Source organism: Podarcis filfolensis, assembly GCF_964270895.1.
Source record: "Podarcis filfolensis genome assembly, chromosome: 4".
In the NCBI taxonomy this organism is placed as follows: domain Eukaryota; kingdom Metazoa; phylum Chordata; class Lepidosauria; order Squamata; family Lacertidae; genus Podarcis; species Podarcis filfolensis.
The window spans coordinates 39,603,565-39,621,121 of record NC_139607.1 but is presented as its reverse complement, the minus strand read 5'-3'; the positions used below and the strand labels follow the sequence as shown (position 1 = coordinate 39,621,121).

The 17,557-nt window shown below is 41.6% G+C and overlaps 1 long non-coding RNA gene across 3 annotated transcripts; it reads right to left on the bottom strand.

Annotated features, from left to right (window-relative positions):
- Positions 1 to 10,205: 10,205 nt before the first annotated feature.
- Positions 10,206 to 17,546, bottom strand: LOC310762016. Of its 3 annotated transcripts, XR_014547784.1 has the most exons (3): positions 16,955 to 17,546; positions 13,707 to 14,621; positions 10,206 to 11,595 (listed from the first exon to the last, which is right to left on the bottom strand). It is a non-coding gene; the product is annotated as an uncharacterized lncRNA (long non-coding RNA). The 3 variants fall into 3 exon arrangements; XR_014547785.1 differs by lacking the exon at positions 10,206 to 11,595 and having other exon boundaries at positions 13,289 to 14,621; XR_014547786.1 differs by lacking the exon at positions 10,206 to 11,595 and having other exon boundaries at positions 13,289 to 14,621; positions 16,994 to 17,546.
- Between the last annotated feature and the right edge of the window lie 11 nt (positions 17,547 to 17,557).

Sequence of the window (17,557 nt, the reverse complement as noted above, 5' to 3'; positions counted from 1 at the left end):
ACTGTAAACAGGTTGTTGTGCTATCCCAAATGTATCACTGGTAGAAGTGTTTAATCTTGTTTTTCCCCAGGAAAAGGTTGATCTGGATTAAATTGGGGGAGGCTGGCATTTTGATGACAATAATGCTGTGTGTATCCCACAAAAAAAAAATCTGCATGCATGAGCAGCAATGATTCCACCATAAACAGCCACCTACAAGCACCAAAAAATAAACAAACTCCTACTTGGAGATATCATCAGGGTAATTCAAGAATTTGTTTACCCACAAGGTATCTCATAATGGCCTCTCTTGCTATGACATCACAGGCCCCATTCTCACAACTTTACCCCACAGCAACTGAAAGAGAAAGCCATTTTGTGGTATTTACTGCTGATACTGTTTTCTTACTTACAAGTATGAAACAAACTTTGCTTTTAGATGATCTCTGGGTGTCACTTGTTGTTGCAAGGTGTAAAAAGGACTCAGTTGCACAATGGACCTTTAGTGGCAGAGGCCACTGCTTAGTTTTCTATCAATGTAGTGTTTTGTTGATGTAGTGCAGTCCCTGAAATCTATTCACATAAGAGTCGGGTGGGGGACAAGATAGATTTGGTCTTCAACGACCAATCATCCTTTTATTATTAAGGATTTTATTTACCCTTTGTGGCAGGTGATTTTTGTTGCTGTTATGTTATGTTTTTACTTTTCTATTTCATGAAACTTATAATACATTTTCTATTGTTGAATAACTCTGAGCTTTTTTGGACCTCTTGTGGCCATTCCTTTTTATACATCTTACATTCTTCTGCTTTTATTCTGCTTTAATATCTGCCTGCAGACATGTATTTTCAAGCCAATGTGGTTCGTTTATGCCCTTTTGGGTGGCTATTTCAATGAGATCCTCTCATTTTTCTGTTTTTAATCTGGAAACCACCTGAAAACCACCTTTTGAGGGCGAAAAGCTGGAGTACAAATTTCTTTAAATAAATATGCACCAGAGTCTACTTTTGATATTAAAATAAAGTTACCAGACATCCCTGTTTCCCAGGGACAGTCCCCAGATTTACAAATCAGTCCCTTGACAAAATCCATCTATTGGCAGATGAAGGTGATAGACTACATGGGTCTGGCAGAAATGACGAGCAGAATCCGAAACCAGGGAAGAGAAGCAGCGCAAGAAGAATGGAAAAAATTTAAGGACTATTTAAAGAAATATTGTAAAATTAACGAAAGTTAGAATGATGTTGGACGGGAAAGTAAACGGTTACTATTAGCAAGGGTTAAGACAAGGAGAATAAGGAAGATTAGATTAAATTAAAATTAAAATAAGGGAAGATTTGCTGAGTAATTGATAAGAATTTGGAATACAGAAAAGGGAGGCATGAGGAAGTCGGGGAAGAAAGGTATAAGAAATTAAGATATGAAATGGTACATGTTTTTTTTGCTTTTGTTTTGTTTTCGTTTTTGTCTGTTTATGTATTTGTTATATGTCTGTTATTGTTATAAAAACCTTGAATAAAAAATTAATAAAAAAAAAAGACAAAATCCATCTATTTAGTAGGAAGTTGAAAAGTGTCCATGGATTCATTGAAAACTTATATTAAAATAGAACCATAACTGAAAGACACAAGCATCTCCCATAGGAATTTTGTTACAGTGCCTGGTGGTACAGTGTATTCCCCCCCCCTTAGTTTCATCTGCATCAACACAAACTGCAGAACTAAACCAACAGACTGCAAGTTTGAGTGATTTTTGTTCTCTGCAGCAGACCTGAATTTTAGGATTCTATTGCTGCTTCTATTTTACTGTTGTTCAATGAATTGTGTTTTTATAAGTTTTCTAGTTACCTGTAAGCTGCATTTAGAAGCTTTGATACAAGGTGATGGGCAAGAATAATAATCACTGAAGAATCACATAGTAGCTTTTAATGCTTTCTCATTTAAAAAAGATATAACAGATACCAATATAATGTACCATAAGCAATGCTAGACTACAGCTATTTCCCCCAATGTCCAGTTTTCTAATACAGTGGTACCTCGGGTTAAGTACTTAATTCGTTCCGGAGGTCCGTTCTTAACCTGAAACTGTTCTTAACCTGAAGCACCACTTTAGCTAATGGGGCCTCCTGCTCCCGCCGCGCCGCTGGAGCACGATTTCTGTTCTCATCCTGAAGCAAAGTTCTTAATCTGAGGTACTATTTCTGGGTTAGCGGAGTCTGTAACCTGAAGCGTATGTAACCTGAGGTACCACTGTATCAGGGAAGTTTGGGGTTATTTTTTAAAGGAGGAGCACTCAGACAAAAAAATTCCCCTATCTGTTGTCAAAAACAGTCCACTCCAGGAACAGTTTTACCCCCTTATCAGCTGCTTGCATAAACTGACTCTTAGAACAATTTTATGGATCAGGAAGCCTTAAAAGTCATCTTTATTAGGCTCTGATCAGTGGCTGAGAAAAGCAGCCTGCATTTTTAGCAGGCAAATTTGTGAGGTATGGTAAAACCAGGCATTTCCTGCAGAATACCTGCTCAGGTATAATATTCCTACTGGCAATGAACAGCTACCATCACAAAAGTCACATGAAAATGAGATCAGTCGCAACTGTCCTCTAAAACCTAAAGTTTTAGAGATTTTTGCCTGTGCAATTTTCCCATGCAAGTTGATTCTGCTCCATATGCTACATGCAACCTGTTATGTACTGAGTTGAATAGGATCCAAACTGCAGCAGTCTGATTGGTCCTAGAACAATAGGATCCAAAAGGTAGCAGTCTGATTGGTCCTAGAACAATAGGATTCAGAATGCAGCAGTCTGATTGGTCCTAGAACAATGCAGCAGTATGATTGGTTGGCAGGAACCACCCAATCATGCTCCAGATAGAAGTGAATCCACAACCTGATTGGCTTACAGTAGAATTCCGGAATTAGCCAGTCATGTGCAGCCCATTGTGTAAATAATGTATATAAAGCAGATACTTTGAGGGGACATTCATTCATTCCTCCTCACCACTATGAGCTGAATAAAGAGCATGAAATCACTTGCGACTCTGAGTATATTTCACAACCATTTGTTTTTAGGATATTGTGTCCTGAAGAGTCAAAGTATTTTCAGTACAGGTCAATTCTTCTATCTGCAAGCACACTCAGTTATGGATTTTACACTCCCATTGGTACTACAAGGTGCAGAGATTGCCTGGAGCGATACCATTCAGGATATGGGAGGGGGGGAAACCTCTGTATTATTTTGCTCTTCGAAAACTGTCTTGATCAGCAACTGTGCAGGTGCTTTATGACCCGACCTGTTTCTGCAGCCTGTTTGGGAGAAGGAAGAAAAAACCAGGAAGGAAAGTGCCAAACACATACAGAGGGCAAGAAAAACTGTTCACAAAAAATGTTAAGAGTGAATACAGAGTCTTCGGAAAGTAAATTTTACACATGCAGCACCACACAAGCAATGCCAGATTCAGATTGTGAAGGGCTCTGGGCAAGATGCCCTAGGGTGACCCTCCCCACGAGCCACCAACGCTAGGGATGGGGAATAAATTTAGTGTGGGTTGCCTTTTAATGAGAACTTACCTTACTTGCAGTTCCTAAAACCGTACCGGACAAGAAAATCCATCTATTCTTCTGATTTGCTCTTCTCTGGATTTTGCCCTGAGGCTCCTCGACCAAAAAATGTGGACCAAATGTGTATATTATGCAAAAGTGAGCATAAAAATGTATGCGTGTGTAAAAATAACAGAGAAATGCATTATCAAGGGGGGGAATTGCTATGCCTTGACTGCAGAGGGGCCCCTGTAACATCAGTGTCCTGGGTACAGTAAGCCTTGAGAACTACATTTCCCAGGGCTCTTTGGGCCCAGGACATTTCTGTTACTGCATTCTTGATGCCCCAAAGGAGGGGGGGGATGGTGGGCAGTGAACTTATTGTCAGTGCTTGCAGACTGCTAAGTTTGGATTTGGAAGAAGGGTAAAGTGATGGAGAGCTTAGTCATCTAATTCACTTGCTTTTTGCAGTATTTCTAATTTGTAAAATAAGATACTGTTGTGCTAATGACCTTACAATGTAACTTCTCTGTAAGATTAGACTTTGTGTCGGGAGACTGAGAGATGTACAATGTTATCTGCCTTTGAAAAGGCACTGGAAGTGATTCTGAAATGAACAAGCCAGGACTGAGATTTTAGAACGGCTGCCTAAATGATTTAATGGAGCAGCATTTTAAATTTTAAATTTGAAGATGTACATATGTGTCTTATGTCACAAAGCATCTCAGACTTCTCCTTTTTTCAAAGAACCACTTGGGTATACAAGTGGGCAAACACCACTAGAATTAATATATGCTTCTTTTAGCAGTTATGATCTTACATATCCAGACAGCAAGAACAGATATTGACTTGTGCCAACAATATGACTATCTAGCCACAAGGTGGCATCAGATTATCACAACACAGGTTTTTAGCAACTTGGAAGGGAAGTGGGTTTGTTACAAAAGACTAGTAATCAGTCATCAATATTGAAATAAAACAAAGCTGGCCCTGTTGAAATCAGGCCACATTTCTTTTTAACTGCTACAATAAAAAAAAATAAAAAAATTAAATTACAGTCGGAACATTCTGCTATTGTATTTTTGAGGATTTTCAAGCTTGCTGATAATTAAAAGTAGTGTACAGTAATGCTCTTATCTATTCCTGTGTCCAATTCTTATCCATGGCACAGATTCCTAAAAGCTGTATTCTACATATCTGTCTCATGGGGCTCAGAAAATATGTTGTTCCTATCTGTATATCAATAAAATAAATTAGCAAGATTTAGATCCTATGTTTGCATCACAAGCTGCTGGTGCAAGATAAATATATTTGAATCTTGGGAGGGAACTAGGCCTTTCCTCCTAGCAGGCTTGGGGGCCCCAGGGGGGGCTGTACCCACCCACCCCAATGTTTTTCAAACAAATAATTAAATCAGGAAAACCTTCATTTTTTCCTTCTTAAAAGCCCCCTTTCTCTCTCTCAGAGGCCACACAAGCCCCCAGGCACAAAGGTAAACTGGGGACGGGGATTTGTTTGCCCACCCTATTTAAGTCAATCAAAACCATGCATTCTTAATGTGACTATTTGCTCTTTCAAGTCTGAAAACCTCAATTTCTCCCTAGCAAGCTTGCAGGGGAAAGGAGAAAGGATTTGCTTTTTATTTCAGGTTTTTTTTTACCACAAGGCACAGGACAAGGGCCACAGATTTGCTTTGAGGTTTCCTTAAAGATTCCTTTTAAAATATTTTATTCTATGCTAGTCCTACTCAGAGTAAACCCATTGACATTGATGAACCTAAGTCAGTAACGTCTTTTAAGTTCAATGGGTTTACAAACTGAGCAGGACTAGCATAGAATACCACCCACCTAGGCCAAAAGATGTGTATATTGGCAATGATAGGGAGACTTCTGGAGATTTTTGTTGAAATGCAAGGGCTGCTTAGAAAGACAGGGAGATTTATTAAGCCATTTTCTGTTGTTAGTCTCCCCAACTTCAGCATAATCAGAAGTAGACTGCTTCTAAATCTGGAGTTTCATAGTTACAGTAATGTTAAGTAGTGGGTGAACACATCAGACGACACAGCGATTCTTCCAAAGCAGCTCTTTATTTGTAAGCTGAAACAGAACTGAACTGAAGGGCTCAGTCAGCCTGCTTATATACAGCTCCAGTACCTCGTTACTGTAACAACTTTCTAAAACTATCCAATCACTGAACGTCACTTTCAATCCTTCATTTGCATAACTATCTACAGTATCCCCCTGCTGGCCCAGGGTGAGAACTTCAGTACATAACAGTTAAGCTTGTGATCTGTGATATTTACTATTGCCCTATGTTACATAGCTAGCAATATATTCTTATTAATTACAGGTGATTATTATGTAGAACTTACCTCTGATTAACTCATGGGTTCTACACTGCTGTTGTTGGCGCCTGTCTGTCTTGGGAGACAATACTGTGTGATTGTTGCTAGCTATTCCCATCTACTAAATATGCATTCCAGCAGATTGGCACAATAATAGAAAATTATATTAAAAATTATTTAAACGCACAGGATGCCTGTTAAACTTGCGTTGAAAACATTGCTGTAGTTACTATGAGAAATAAAACTGGCAAACACCAGGAATGCTTTTAAGGGACATTCTTTTGTTATTGTTGCTTTTATTCCTGCCACGCCCCATCCCCATGTTAGCCTGACATATTAGCATGGCAACTTGTGGAGAAACCAGTCCATTCCAATGTTCATTCACACAGTCATCAGCAATTATCCATTCTGCTGCAATTGCTTTATTTTGCACAAACCTTCCTTCCATTTCATGATCAGGTGATGCAGAAATATATGTTTGTTTGTTTTTACATAGCTCATAGCACATGACACCCAGGTATATCTCAGCCATCAACAGATGGTTGGCTGGCATCCATCTGTCTTGGGAGACAATGGAGGAGTGCGCCTTTGTGGGGGAAGTCAAACTGTTGGAAGGTTGCAGCACCTGCTGTGGCTGTAGAGATTGATACAGGAGAGACATGTTTTGTTGCAGCTGGAGCAGATGCAGGCGTCTTGTTGTGCTGCTGCAGATGCACCATGGCAGTTCTTCTCTCTGCACTCCTCCCAGCGGTCATTCCTCCTCTGGTCACCGCTGCAGATGCATGATTGTCTGCAAGAGATTCCCCCCGGTTGAAGCTGATGTTGCCAGCCTTCATGTCACATTGGAAACATCTTCGTAACGTGGAGCTGATGTCTTGCCAAAAGCAAGGGGGGTTCTTTATCTGGGATTCAGAAGCAGTACAAGACACAGGTGGTGAAGAAGCCTTAAGATTTAGTTAAACAGCAGGCAGATTACGCAGGAAAATATACCATACCAAGCAAGCAACGCCTCCATTCACAACAACAATTTATTATTTATAACACACCAATCTGGCTGGGTTTCCTCATAGAATATTAAAAACAGAATAAAACATCAAACATTAAAAACTTCCCTAAACAGGGCTGCCTTCAGATGTCTTCTAAAAGTCAGATACAGTGGTACCTCAAGTTACAAACGCTTCAGGTTACAAACTCCACTAACCTGGAAGAGTTATCTCGAGTTGAGAACTTTGCCCCAGGATGAGAACGGAAATCGTGTGCCGGCGGCGCAGCAGCAGCAAGAGGCCCCATTAGCGAAAGCACGCCTCTAGTTAAGAACAGTTTCAGGTTAAGAATGGATCTCCGGAACAAATTAAGTTCGTAACTAGACTACTGTAGTTGTTTATTTTCTTGACATCTGATGGGAGGGCGTTCCACAGGGTGGGCGCCACTACTAAGAAAGCCCTCTGCCTGGTTCCCCGTAACCTCACTTCTCGCAGGGAGGAAACCACCAGAAGGTCCTTGGAGCTGGACCTCAGTGTCTGGGCTGAACGATGGGAGTGAAGACGCTCATTCAGGTATACTGCTGAGAGCCGCAAAGAGATAGCACTGGATAGAACCCCACTGTAGCCACTGGGTCACACAGCACCCCAGGCCTGTAGGTCTGCTGACGCTCAGCTCCCAGGTTCTCCAAAGTTTGTTTGCCTGTCTCATGATGACTTACGGTAGCTGAATTCCCCACACGTGGTGTGGGCCACATGATCTGGGCTACAGCTGCAAAGAATAACTAACGCCCATGGGATTCTCCCAATGTAGCCGCTATCTCTTGCAGATATTAAGGCTAGGATCCTCCCAATTTCGTAGAGCTGCATGCTATCTCTTGCAGGCATTTCAGGTGGCAAGTGGACAAGGTAACTAATTTAGCAAAATAAGGCTAACGACTGCCTAGGAGAGCAGTGAAGTCCTCATATGGGTGGCATGAAGGACCATTCATAGCAGGTCACTATAAAGGTAAAGGTAAAGGTACCCCTGCCCGTACGGGCCAGTCATGTCCGACTCTAGGGTTGTGCGCTCATCTCACTTAAGAGGCCGGGGGCCAGCGCTGTCCGGAGACACTTCCGGGTCACGTGGCCAGCATGACGAAGCTGCTCTGGCGAGCCGGCACCAGCACAGCACATGGAAATGCCGTTTACCTTCCCACTATAAAACGGTCTACTTGCACTTAAGGGTGCTTTTGAACTGGTAGGTGGGCAGGAGCTGGGACCGAAAGACGGGAGCTCACCCCGCCGCGGGGATTCGAACCGCCGACCATGCGATCGGCAAGCCCTAGGCGCTGAGGTTTTACCCACAGCGCCACCCGCGTCCCGTGCAGGTCACTATACCTTGATGTAAAACATATCTTCCTGTGTGTTTCCCATACAGCTGTATGCCAATGGGCCTAGCATGTTCCCTTTCAAAGTTAATACATTTACAATGGGATGATGCTCTTAAGTCTTTTGCAGCAAAGACAATGGCATCTCAAATACAAAGTTAATGAAGCAGCTAATGACCCATCACAAAGTCATTTATGGCTGCAATTCTAAGCACCTAGGTAGGCACCTGTCTATCTCAGGAGACAGTTCAGGAACGTGCCTTTGCATGCCCATTGAATTCAATGGGTCTTACTAATGTGGAATTAGAATTTCATCGCATTTTGCCAGCTTGATTTCACAGTTCACTACAGTTTAAGCTTGTTATCCCATCTTCTTTCCATTCCTCAGGCATCAGGGAGGAACAGTTTATCACCCTGTTGATATCTTGCTCCTTGTGTCCTGAATTGTATGATTTACTTCTGCCACTTAACCATGTAAGTCCATGTTTTCATTGTACTGTAGTGTTTTAATTCATAAATGTGTACTTCATTCAGAACATAGCTGGGTGCTGAAACAAACCGCTCAAGCTAATGTCCATGTGAAAAGAATAATGAACCATGCATGCATGCCTTTAGTTTTTAAAATTCACAGCAGGAAGCAAATTAAGGCTGCAGTTAAAGCAGATTACGCCCTACATACCTAGAAGTAAGCTGCATTGAATTCAGTAGGATTTGCTTTGGAGTATAGTGAGAGTGCAGCTTTAGCATTTATAGTCTGCCCCAGCAACAACCAATCTACAAAACAAACAACTTGCATGTCAACAAACAAGCACCTTTCAGGACAGCAGCAACTGTACTTCCATGAATATGTAAATAGCACACATTACAAAGCAATGGATGTATGTATAATGGGCATATGTTTTTTTAAAAAAACCATTTTGTTGTAGAGAACTAAGATAAATATAATTCATAGCAGGAGCAGAATGGGCAGAAGGAAATCTGCCTGATAGCCCATTTTCAACCGACTTCTCTGACATTCTTACCACAAACCCAGCATGGGATTTTTCTTTTCTCAGCAAAGAAATGTTAATTAATATGTAAGTAGCGCTCAGAGCTTTAAATTAAAGTAGGATTCTGAAAGACATTATTGCAAGATACTCATGGTTTTAATCTGTATGCCTCAAGAAAACAAGGGCCATATGAAAGCATAAATTATCTTTCAGAAAACCCTCCACCTACAGATGAAAAAGGGATATCTCAACAGAGGGAAACGCGTTTTTATGTGATCTGTGTGCCTATATGTAGATCAAAAGGTTCTGTTTGTCATGCTACAGTCAACGATAAAGTCAACAGTCCAGGTCCAAGATACGCTGTCAAACTGAGCACCTGCCAGCACAAGACATCTGTCACTGCATTAAAAAATCATTTTCTCCTACAGCGGAGATTTAAGCCAATCATCCTATGAATATTTTTCTGTGCCCGGCCAGATTTGTGCAACGCTAATGGCAGCTGGCTGCACACAGAGATGAAAAACAGCTTCATCTGGCACGGTTTGTCAGGATGTTTTATAACAGGTGAACAGATGGTGGGAAGTTGAGAGGTAAAGATAACAATATTCTCGGAGTTTTGGCTACCAGTTTCATTCTCATATACATATTTTATGCTGGCGGGAGTGTGCAACGTGGGAGAGCTAACAACAAAGTACTTATGATGTATGTAGCTACCCTTTGTGCCTAAGGTTGCTGTTGACAAAAAAGACCCCTCACACATCTTCACACTGGCCATAGGAGGGCTTCTAGTTTAGAAAGGTATCCAATTCAAGGGCTTGGTTCTAGAAGGTGTGCCTGTCATTTCCTTTGCCCCATGCTACTGGCAAATGTGATGAGCCACATGGTGGCTTTTTACATTGAACTGTCCTAGTCAGGTAACATGGAGCAATCCCCTTTCTAAATCTAAAGCATCGCCTTGGACTCAAGTCATAACAGACAGAAAAACCAACACACACTTTTGTGACAGAGAGAAGAAAAGCATTTTTCCTGTTTCCAGTCTAGCGTGTCAAATGGTCCAAAAAAATCATCATCATCATGTTGCACCACTTGCTTTATTTGCCTGCATGATACTAATTTAATTGCCATTATTGTAGATTTTGGTTTTCACCTTATTTTATGTGTAGGCTTTGTTGTTGTTGTTGACATGCATCTGTCTTGAGATGCAATGGAGTCTGCCCCCAGGGGTGAAGTCAAACCACAGCGTTTGCAGCTCCAGAATGACCTCCCTGGAGCGTAAGTCTGGGCTGTGTGTATGGAGGTCCCGGGTTTTTATTACTCAAGACATTTATGTTTCTTATTACTTTTTAGCTTTTGTAAAAGTTACAGATATAAAGGTGTGAAAGCACAGATAAATGCTTCAGATATCTGATAAGGGAATGGAGGAGAAATTGCATTATGATTCTTTGTAAGTGTTAAAGGAAGGAACCCCATTTTGTAAGTAACTGCAACCCAAGTTGTCTTAGCAGCCAACAAAAACGAGTGCTTCGCCAATACACTTTCAAGTGCAAAGCTCTGGGAACATCAACTGAAAAGGCCTTGTCTTGACTCCCAATCAACCAAGCCTCTTGTGGCAATGGGATGTAAAACAAGGCATCTGAGATGCTTCCACTGTGTTTGGGCATTGGCAGGAACGCACGAGAGAAGGTAGGGCTTCAAATAGCCTAATCCCAAAACACTGAGTGAAATCCAATGGTGTCTGTCCAGTAACAGAATAGACACAATCGGAGGAATGAATTTCCCCTCCTGTATACCTTCAAAATGTGCTTTAAAGGGTTAGGGGACTCTCTGGAGAGGATTCGAAGGGCATAAAAGATGCAGGGGGAGGGAAGGGAAGGAAGGAGACACCTGTTGATGTGACGATGGATGTTTCTCACTGAAATGCTAATACAGTGGTAGCTGGGGTTAAGAACTTAATTCGTTCCGGAGGTCCATTCTTAACCTGAAACTGTTCTTAACCTGAGGTACCACTTTAGCTAATGGGGCCTCCCGCTGCTGCTGCACTGCCACCGCACGATTTCTGTTCTCATCCAGAAGCAAAGTTCTTAACCCGAGGTACTATTTCTGGGTTAGCGGAGTCTGTAACCTGAAGCGTCTGTAACCCGAGGTACCACTGTATATTTGAGTAAATTTGAATTTACCACATGATATAGGTAACCATTTCAAGGAATGCTAAGCTAAGACCTGATCTGTTTACCCATAACAAAGACACACAAAAACGATCTTCTGGGCCTTGGTTGCTGTTTTTCCTCTACTGCTTAATGCTGATCTGCTAAAAGGTGCATTCTAATGACACTCTTATTTTGCACAAATGGCTGGTTGTTCTTGCTTCCACTGGACTGCGATGCTTCCAGATGCTGCCAAAATAAATCAAAATCATTCATTCATGAATCTGTAATAAGGGTCTTAAGTTCAGCTCAGAAAGCTGCCGGAGAGGAAAGGAGGTCCTCACCAAAGGACAAACCCCTGTTAATAGCCTGCTCCACAGCTCTGACGCACTCGCCTCACATGTTTGAGAAAACACTCTGTCTCTCTCCCTGGCTCCATTCCACTAATAATGAGCTGGTCAAGGTCTAGTGACACAGGGAAGATTCATGCTGCTGAATAGGCAATATCGTTTCCTTAATGGGGCTTGCTAGACTACATCATAGATACAAATGAAATAAAAGCCCTGGACTTGGCAAGGGGCGTGTGGGAAAATGGGAGGAACTGCTTAGTACGCTTCAGTCCTTTAAAATCTCCTAATGGCAAGGAAGTCTATATGCATTACGTCTCATCAAGGTTAATTTTTTTACTCTCAGCAAAGATGCAGATCACTTTTATGTTGCTTGCCTATACAAAAGAGAATAGGAGATTTGTCATACTATGACAGGGGGTTGTATAATTAAATCATGGGTAGGCAAACTAAGGCCTGGGGGCCGGATCCGGCCCAATCGCCTTCTCAATCTGGCCCGCGGACGGTCCAGGAATCAGCGTGTTTTTACATGAGTAGAATGTGTGCTTTTAATTAAAATGCATCTCTGGGTTATTTTGTGGGGCATAGGTATTCGTTCATTCACACACACACCCCATATAATCCGGCCCCCCACAAGGTCTGAGGGACAGTGGACCGGCCCCCTGCTGAAAAAGTTTGCTGACTCCTGCATTAGATGATAATCAGGGTCCATTCCAAATGTAAAATTATATGGTTCTATGATTCTATTATTCTTGTGTGATGTTATAATAACTCAGGCCCGACACGACTTGGATCTGTTTGGCTTGGTAGTTTCCGTCTTCATAAAAATGACACGGGTCACATGTCAGAAGCAAACACAAAGTCATATCACATGACTTTACCAAATCCAGACCAGCAATCTGCTTGCAGAAGTGACCAACTAAAGCTGTGATCATATGGTACCTGGGAGGATGGTTTAGATCTGCCTCTCAAAGGCGGAGAGAGGGGAAATTGGGAGGAGAAATTGTGGGTGGCTTTTAAAATGTACGTTCACTTGTCTGTCCCTAATCCACCAATCAGTTTCACTGGGTGACTACATCGTAACCATCCTCTGGCTTCCACACTTTGTGAATCGGCATGGACCGAATTAAAATGGCATCATCTACGCACAAGAGGCAGGTATCTCTGTGTCAGAGAAACCCCAAGATGGCAGTACAAAACATCCTACATGGGGGCAAAAAACATAAGGGAAAGAAGCCCTCCCCCCCCCAAAAACCCCCATCCTAATAGGAACTGAGCATTCTCAATGGCCACAAAACGCTGACCAACTATTGATGAGGGAAAAGAAAAACTAGGAAAGGGAAAAGGAATTCAGCATTTTGGAAAAGGACATGGCTGAAACTCTGACAAAGGATACGGCAATGTTTTGTTGCAGGATTTACTTGTTCCCAATGAAAAACAAAACAAAAGTACAAAACACATTTTTTTTAAGCAACCAAACACCCCAGCAACCACATAATGCTATTAGAAATGTCAGAGCTGGCAGCAGAATAATAGTCAAGGTGCCAGGTGTTCTGTTATTAATTGCTACTCTTACATATTAGACAACAGCCACATTTTTGTGCCAGCCTAATGCATGTAATTTCATTTTTAAACTACTGTATTAACATAAGGCAACCCTTTCAGAACAAGCCATTTTGACCTTAATGTTTGTGTTCCCTTTCAGTGCCATTTCTGCTTGCATCGCAGCAGGTTCAGTCTTGCACGGCAGAAATTCCATGTCTCTTTTTCTACCCTCAAAAGTGAAGCGCACGTTTAGTGCTGCACCTGTTACGTTATGACAAAAGGCGATGAGAACTAGCTCTTAGTTTGCATTTTAATCTTTAGTGCGTCATCTGTAGACTGCTGGTCAATATATCCACAAGGCAGAAGTCAAAATTTGAGAAAGGAGATTGTGTGACTGCATGCGGATGGCTTTTAGTTGTTGCAGTTTGTTAATGTAACGAGGCACATCTTTGCATCTGCATTACTTACCTGAAATCAGTATTATATGCCCCTTAGTTCTGTTCTCCCGGTTCCTAAGGAAGCTTTCATAGAACTCTCTCTTTAACCAGGAGTGGCGTCCTTCAAAACCACACAGAAAGATTCCAATCAGCAGTCCATCTTCTGAAAGCTACTAGGCAACACGATCAGGTCTTATCAGTTCATGACATTTTAACAGCACCAATTACAAAACAGAACAGTTATTTTAAGTTGTTGAAATGGGACTGAAGAGAGCACAAAGATGATTCTTGATAAAGCCGTCCTTGTTATAATTTTAGATCAGCACATCTCTATTGTCATTGCTCAAACACTTTTTGTGCATATAAGGGTGTGGGTGTGTCCACATAGGACAATGCTGAAATGCAAGAACAGAAAATGTTGACAGACCGATTGTCTGTCTACTGTGGAGATGTAGAATAGATTGAATTTTAGATTATTTCCACCTAAATGGGACATTCAATGGAATATTTCCATGTGTGCATGAGTAGCAGGAGTGGGAGTGGGAGTAGCACTCCTGCGGCATTTCATCTCAATTTTATTTCTCAGTGTTTGCTTAATTAATCTTTATGTTCCAAACAAATGCACATGCCCCACCCTGGAATTGCAGGTTCAGGGTCTTTGATTTTCTTAACAATCGATGAATTTGGGCAATTGCATTTGTGCATCAATACCCACAATAAAGTTGATGTAGTGTGCTGAAGGGGTATGGGGCTGTGAGCCAGGGTTGTGAAGTAGCCAAGGCTCTGAGACAAAATTAGGTAAAGTGTCTGGCAGGGGGAAGCACAAATTTACCTTGGCAGTAAGACTTCTTGACAGGGGAAGAGGCGAATGAGCAACAGCCAGAAACAGCAATAATCTGAGACTTTGACACAGGTCAAAAGAAGTACGAGATTCTTCAAAGGAAATCTGGAAGTGGAGCACAAACAGAGGCAGGTTACAGCTAGGCACTCTGCCTTCTTTTCTCATAAACAGCATGTTAAAATTACTAGTCATACCCAAAGATTATGCCCTCCCCCTGCAAAATGCAAACAAAAAACTATTAGAGCTAGAATTTGAATGGCAAACAAAGGGCAAGGTGCCTCGTTACTTGTAGAATAAACGATATTCAAATGCAAGTGTGAATGTACAGTGTCTCTGCAGAACCAAGAACATGGAGTAGTGGTATTCATAATTTGGATTGGCTGGCCCTTCGTGGTTTGCAAGAATAGGTGCTTAAAACTTTGGGCATTTATTTGATCTGTTTTCTCCCCTCCCCCTTTTAATTGAGCACAATCAGTTCTGACCACTATTGACTTGGTATGTGTTCTAATCAATGTTCATTAAATCTGCTTGTTAACAGGAAGGTGTGCTGTGCACTTCAATCACAGTCCTCCAACTATCTCTGAGTCCTAAAGTAGCAGCGAATGGGTCAATAATCCCTGGCCCTGGGTGGGGTGTCAAGAAATGCATATTCAGCTGATCACTGTGCTTTGCAGGAGGCTGTCCTACAGATACCATCTTATCAGGATGTCTGTTCCGAACTGTGCCAGAATCAGGCCTTTGGTCTATCAGACAGGCACCATCTCTATTGTCTTTTTAGCACCTGCTAAAGACTATTCTCTTTCAACAAGCCTTCTAAGTGGAAATTTTTATCCCAATTGCTATCTTTATTAGATTTGAAATTGTTTTTATATATGCAATTGTTTTTATATGCAACTTTTTCCATAAATGCAGTTGGTAGGTATATATATATATACATATATACATACATATATATATATAGTATTGTAAAGTCACTTTGAGATCAAGATGCATCCTGGGAAGCAGTTCATATATGAAACTAATAATAGTAGGTCAGAAACAACTATCAGAACAATTATATACACATCTACTCAGAAGTAAGCTCAGTTATGCTTATTCCTAGATAAGGATATACGGGACTGCAGTCTCAATGGCTGGGTTCTTCACTCTGATTATTTTCCTCTAAAACCTCGCAGTGCATTCAAAACACTCCCTACTAACAGTCTACATAGATAGGTGACAGAAAGGGTATTTCTTCGTAATTACCGTAAATGTCATAAGTCTAATTTCTATTTACCAGTGAACAATTAAAATGTAACTGTGGAAGCTTTATTGAAAATACTTCTAACACACTACTGCATGTTGATTAAGGACTGGGGGGAAACTGCATGCATTCATAAATGAGATTAAATAAGATCCTAAAAAGCACTAGAGATTTTGATTCTTATCTTCCTAAAATTATCTTGTAAAAGACTATAAATATTGGGAGATGAGTAATGTGATTAGAAAAACTGTACAAAATGAGGATGTTAAGCTTTATGGAGTATAAATTAACTAATATGTGTCTAATGTTCAAGACACCCTTGAGGATCAGATAAATAATTTCAAAAGAAATCTTGATTTTAATGTTGAAATTACTACACTGGAGCTAATTCCTTTAACCCTGATGGGAATCAAACTGAGAATGACTTCCCCTCCCTTCTCAAATCGCTCTGGTAGTAGAAATTTGATTCTCCATCCAATCCAGTTCCCAGAGCTGGCCCAAGACAGGTTGGCACCTGAGGCAAACCACAAAATCTACATCAGGAACAAGGGGAGACTAAAGATCTACATTGGGAACAACAGGGGAATAAACATCTACATTGAGAACAAGGAAGCCAGCAATCCCTCCTACTCCTCAATAGACTGTTGTAGAGATGGCATTAGGGGTGCTGCTGGAGAGGCAGATCCTGCACCACTGTGGCAGTGGCAGTGACAGCAGGCAATGCATTCCTTGGAGGCTGGATCTGCTATCCCTGTGGATTCTGCCTCCGGAGGCGGTTGCCTCACCTTGCCCTATGTGTGGGCTGGCCCTGCCAGTACTCTTTTCCAAATGCTTGCATTTTTTACAGTTTAGATCAGTAGTGACCAAATGTTCCCTGCCATGGACCACTTGAAAATTGCTGAGGGATTTGTTTGAACAACTTAATTATTTTTCTGCCTGTTGTAGCAGTTGTAATGCGCTGTGCTAAATTTGATGTGATGAGCCTGAATAAAGCCTGTGGACCACTGGTGGTCTGCAGACTACTGTTTGGGAACCCCTGATTGGATTTATATCCTACCACATCTCCAGAGCTCATGGCAGCTGACAATATATATTTTAACACACAAGACAAAGAGAAATGGTTCTGCAACACAATGCATTTCCCACCCCCACCCCCGAGGTTGTGCTTAAGATGCCACCCCTCCTCTGTCCATACCATGTGCAGAAGCCAAGTGGACTAGCACTTGAATCTTACTTCAGCAGTGTTGATGGGATGGTGTTCAATCTTCCACTGCATCTGAGGGCAACAGGATTGTGTATGATAGCCAGGACAGACAGTGCAACATATGCAGCTGGGGGATAGCCAAAGGGCTGCCCTTGCTGCTCCCCACCACCAGTGTCTGCTGCCCAAAGTGGTCGCTTCCCTTTACCTAATATTAGAGACAACCCTGATTTTAACATTTCCTTTGGGCAATTTGAATCCCCTTTTTGGCAGCTATTTTAGAGTTGCAGTTCCTCCCATGTCAGGCTTCTTCTTTTTCTCTCATTTCCTAAACATGGAATACCCTGTGGCATGTAGTTCCAGCAACACAGATGAAATGCTGGTTATGCACAGTGGCAGTGGAAGGTGATCTCGCTTAGAGGAGAATCGCAATCAACTTAAATTCCATTGATTTCAGTGGGTCAACTCTAAACATGACTAAGTCTGGATTCAACTCACAGTGGGTCCCGATATATAAACTCTTAGGCACAATCCTATTCCGTTCACAATCTTCCTGACAAAGGATTGGATGCAATTTGGCTTAAAATCAGCACATTT